This window comes from Dermacentor silvarum, chromosome 8 (assembly GCF_013339745.2).
Source record: "Dermacentor silvarum isolate Dsil-2018 chromosome 8, BIME_Dsil_1.4, whole genome shotgun sequence".
In the NCBI taxonomy this organism is placed as follows: domain Eukaryota; kingdom Metazoa; phylum Arthropoda; class Arachnida; order Ixodida; family Ixodidae; genus Dermacentor; species Dermacentor silvarum.
In genome coordinates, this window is record NC_051161.1 from 90,752,492 (window position 1) to 90,758,027 (window position 5,536).

The window sequence follows — 5,536 nt, forward strand, 5'->3', positions numbered from 1 at the left end:
CTGCTAATGCTGAAAGATGTGGACAAGTCTAAGTAGGTTTGCCTCCTTCATCCCCGCGTTTTTGTTTGCTATCCTCTTGAGGAGCCTGCAAGTTTGGTTGGTCGTGGCTTCTAGTCTGTTTATTGTTTCAGTGTTTCTCCCATTTTCTTGTATCCACATACCCAGTATCCTGATCTTGTCCACCCTTGGGACCGGGGTGTTGTTGACCAGGAGCTGGATATTGACGTGCTGCTTGCTCATGATTAGCATCTCCGATTTTTCCGGCGAGCATTTTAGCCCTATGGGTCTCAGATAGCTTTCCGTTTCCCAGATTGCCCTTTGTAGGGTGTCTTCTATTTGGCTATCGCTCCCCCCTCTGTCGACCCAAAGAGTGAGGTCATCAGCGTAGAGAGTGTGGCAGAGGCCCTCTAGCTTTCTGAGTCTTTCTGGCAGCCCGATCATTGCAATGTTAAAAAGGGTAGGGGATAGCACCGATCCCTGTGGTGTTCCCTTGTTGCCCAGCCTAATGTTGTCTCTGATTGTGCCCCCGATTTCTATGTTCACTGTTCGGTCCGTGAGGAAGCTTTTAATATAATTGTATAGCTTGCTGCCTACATTCAGGTGATTGAGGTGTGACAGGATCGCTTGATGTTTTACGTTGTCAAACGCTTTGCTGACGTCCAGTCCCACTATGACTCTCGAGTCGCTAGTCTTCCTTTCCAATACTTGTTCTTTGAGTTGTAGCATGACGTCGTTTGTGGATAGTTGTTGTCTGAATCCAACCATGCTGTCATGGATAGAGTTCCTTACTTTCCAAGTATCCGTTGAGCCTGTTCTGTATGACGTGCGCCATGAGCTTGCCTACACAGGAGGTTAACGATATTGGCCTAAGGTTCTCTAGTTTGAGTTCTTTCCCTGGTTTGGGGATGAGGACTAGCTTTGCTTTCTTCCATTCCCCGGGTATCTCCCCCCGCTCCCAACATTTTTGCATGAATGCCGTTAGTTGTTGGAGGGAGTTGTCATCGAGGTTTCTAAGCATCTTGTTGTTGACCCCATCTGGGCCAGCCGCGGTTTTTCCTCTGAGCTTGTTTAAGGCAGCTTGGACCTCTCTTATAGTGATTGGTTGGTCGAGCTCCTCGTTGTTTGCGCCACTATAGTGGGGGAATGTTTCGGTGTTTGTTTCCCCTATGTACCTCTCTTTTATCTGGTTGATCATATCCTCCTCCGACCCCTGAAAATTGTGTGTTAGTATTTGCATTTTTTTCCTGGTCTCAGCTTTGGTGTTGTCTGGGTCCAGGAGGTGTCTCAGTAGTTTCCAGGAGGTGACGGAGCTTAATTGCTCGTCTAGTCTATCGCAAATGTCATTCCAGTGTTGTCTGTTTAGTGTCTGTTTAGTGTTTAGTGTTTACTGATGCGAGAGGAAACAATCGCATTCTAGTGGGAAAGCGGCCACTCAGAAAACGAAATGAAGGAGAAAGAAAGACGAAGCAGACTTTTTAGGGCTCAGGTTCCCTGTCCTCCTCCACGTGATGTTTCTGAGGAACACGGTTTTCTTGTTCACAATTTACATGAGCGAGTAGTGAAGGCGCCAAAATGTCAAGTTGACACTTCTTTCCCATCCCCCTCTCCCTTTTTTGTTGTTTGTTTGCTGTCATGAGTGCCAGAATTACTTTTGCCGTCTGTAATTTCTCTCCATACACGTTCCCGTCGATCTTTCCTTTAAGAAGGAAAGGTTAAACAATAAGTCGGTGCCCATGCTTATGCTGAACAGAATAAGAATTAGACGTCGTAGTCAGTAGCGCCTGAAATCGTTTGCTTACAAAAAAATCTTAACGAATAGGGCGATCTTCTGCCTGGTTCCCGGATCCGTGATCACAAAATACAGGGGCCGCATTTCTGTTATCATCGACGAGCTTGTTACGGGGCATTTGCTATTACCTTTCATAATGACACGTGTACTCGTTTCTGTTTTTACAGTGAAAGCTCTTCACCAGCAAACAATTCTTAAACTTTATTGTTTGGCGCACGACGCTCCTGCATCTTTCTGAACATTCTCGATTCTTGTAGCACATTCTATCTTTAGTCTGTGTTGTCACCGAACCTTTTGTAATCCGATTGCATGCATGACGCGAATGGTTTTGTTCATTCTAGCACATTGTGCGAGCACCAGTGACTACGCTGGAACCTTCCATTAGTCAAGTATAAATGGCTGATGCGGCTCACCCGCAGATAAGATTTCGACGATCCATGTCATTGTGCTAAATAGTAAATTGCAATAAATAGTAAATTTTGTGCCACTGTGGTTTTTCACAATCACGCCAATGCGACAATATATCCGGCTAAAATTTGTATGCAATAAATTACATCTAGTTATGTACGTTCTTTTCGGTAATTTTGTAATTTACCGACTACTTTGTTTACCCAGTACCTTCACTGTAATTCAATAACTTTTTCTTCAGTTGTCAATTGCATGTAACCAGTTGCATTTCTGACGAAACAAGGTGTAACTGGTGACGCCACTTTGAGCAGCTATATTTGGAGGGAGCTAGGGTGTCCAAAGAGACGAAAATATGTACATGGATTACCTCCTTCCCACAATCAGCGTCTTACAGCATCGTCCCAGCGTTGGGTAGCCAACCAGGCACATTTCAGGCTAACATCCCCGCTTTCTCCTTTTTTCCCTCCTCATCCTGCAGCTACGCCTAGATCACCTGATCTCATAGGTGGCACACGTCTTAAACGTCTCTCTATTTCGCCTGGAAGCCCTTTTAGGCGGCCTTCGAAGGCGATAAGAGCTGGTAGTCAATTCTTCGCTTAGTGTTGTCTTTGATTTCTCTGATATAGACAGAACTACTTGACCGTTAATACGCGCGTGTTTCTATCTGTTTTCTATATACACATGACTCATATACACCTATTTTTTTCGATTCTAATACACGAACAGTATTTTAGGGCAGAATAATATGCAGCTTTATAGCGTTAAAGAAGAATGTAAACTTTATTATCAAATCGATAAGAATTGAGTCCGGCGTATTTTTAGTGGGTCTGGGCACCCGCCGCGGACGCGGTTCCGAGACCTTGTCTCGAAGCGGCTTCCTCGGCTCGCTGGAAGGCCCAGAGGTGTACTGTCAGGTTCGAGCTCAGCAGTGCTGTCTTCCAACGCGAGCGGAGGCTGGCGGCGGAAGAGACGGAGGTGTCGGCACTGCCCGAATTGTTTGTTATGTCCTGACATTCACATAACATGTGATTAAGTGTGGCAACCTCGCCACAGGATGTGCATCTGTTTGTAGTGTACATGTCTGGATACATGGCGTGCATGAGTCTTGGGTTTATGTAAGAATCAGTTTGTAATTGCCTGTAGTGTACTGCTTGCGCCCTGTCTAACCTAGCGTGAGGGAATGGATATACGCGTCTCTGTAACTGGTAGTGTGTCGTGATGTCGTGGAACCTGGTCAAACGATCCTCACATGCCCAGACGTTTGCAGTACCCCGCGGGGGCTCTTCCTCCGATGATGCTCGGTGAGTAAGGCCTCGAGCAACGCGGTGAGCCGCTTCTTTGGGGTGCTCAGTCCAGTGTGTGCCGGCATCCATAGCAAGTGCCTTCGGTTATCGACGTCGGCCTCTCCCTGGTGTATGGGATGTCGCTTGAGTATATGATACGCCTCTTGCGATATGCGTCCATTTGCATGATTGCGAATTGGCGTTTGCGAATCGCAGATCACGTATGTAGCCTTGGTTTGTGTGAGGGCCAGTGCTATGGCCGCTTCCTCTGCCGCTTCGGCATATGTCGTGTTCACGGTGATGCTCGTGAGGTGGTTACCTCGGTGGCTAGTAACTGCCGCCACGAAACTCTTCCTGTCTCGATAACGGGCAGCGTCGGTGAAGACTGCCTCCTTGTCGTTGGAGTAACTGGTTCATGTGTTGTGCCCTGGCTTTACGTCTCCCCGTGTGGTGTTGGGGGTGCATGTTGCGAGGCAATGGGGGCACGTATAGTTGCTCGCGCATGGTTCTTGGAATTTCCACTTTGATGCCGTGCTGCGTGTGGTATGTAATGCCGAGCTTTTCGAGCACGTGCCTGCCCGGGCGGGTCTTGGATAGGCGCTCGAGTTGGGACACTTGTTGCGCCTCCACGAGTTCCTCGAGCGTGTTGTGCAAGCATAGTTCTAGGAGGTTGGTGGTGCTTACTCCGGGCGCAAGTCCCAACGCACATTTGTACGCCTTGCGTATGAGGGCGTTGAGCTTGTTTCTTTCTGCAACCGTCCAGTTGTGAAACGCTGCCGTGTACGTTATTTGAGCAATAACGAAGGCTTGTATAAGTCGTATGACGTTGCCTTCACGCATGCCCGCGTGTTTGTTGGTGATGCGTCGGATGAGCTGCATCGTGCTGGTGGCCTTTGCTGTTATCTTGCGAAGTGCTTCGCCATTGCCGCCCTTGTGTTCAATAACCATTCCTAGTACCTGAATCTTGTCTACCATCGGGATGGGTAGGCCGTTTGATGCCCTTAATTGGATCTCTTCCTTTTCCGGGGGGGGGGGGGGGGGGAGGTGTAGCCTTTAGGTGGGCGCCCCTTTCTTACCCGTCTATATAGCAGCAGCTCGGATTTTTCGGCCGAGCAGGTGAGTCCCGTGACGACCAGGTAGTTTTCCACGCACTGGATGGCCTGCTGTAAACGTTGCTCGATCGCTCCGTCGCTGCCCGTTGTCGTCCAGATCGTAATATCATCCGCCTATAACGTGTGGTGCAGTCCTGCGATTTGCAACCATCGGTCGGGTAACCCCAGCAGGACGAGGTTGAAGAGCATCGGCGAGATGACCGAGCCCTGCGGGGTGCCCGAGCTCACGATGTTGATTTGATCTGAGTCGAGTTGTCCCACTCGCATGCGAGCTGTTCTTCCCGTGAGGAAGTCTCGAATGTAGTTGCACGTTCGCAGTCCGAGATTTAGCTTGTCTATTTGTCGTAATATGGCATCGTGGCGAACGCTATCGAAGGCCTCCTTCAGGTCCAGCCCGCGGATGGCTCTCGTCGAGCGCCCCAGACTGTCTATGAGTCGGTGTTTCAGTTGCAGAACCAGTGAAAAACTGAAAGTCGCCCATAGTTCAATTCTTTTGCATCAACGTCCGAAGTGGCCATCGCTATATAGAAGCGCTGCTTGAATTTTTCGGTCAGCATCTGGTGGACCTAGTGTATTCATTAGCCATCTAGACTTGAACGACTAATATTAGCAGGCACCATCAAACATTCACGTTCCTTGATAAAGTGGGTAAATGTTTAATTATTTATTAAACATTTAATTTTTAAATAATTAAACATTTACCCACATTATCAAGGAACGTGAACGTTTGCTGGCGCCTGCTAATATTAGTCGTTCAAGTCTAGATGGCTAATGAATACACTAGGTCCACCAGATGCTGACCGAAAAATTCAAACAGCGCTTCTATATAGCGATGGCCACTTCGGACGTTGATGCAAAAGAATTGAACTATGGGCGACTTTCAGTTTTTCACTGGTTCTGTCGGGAGCACCTTCCCCCAACTCCAGTAACAATGGACCGGGTGT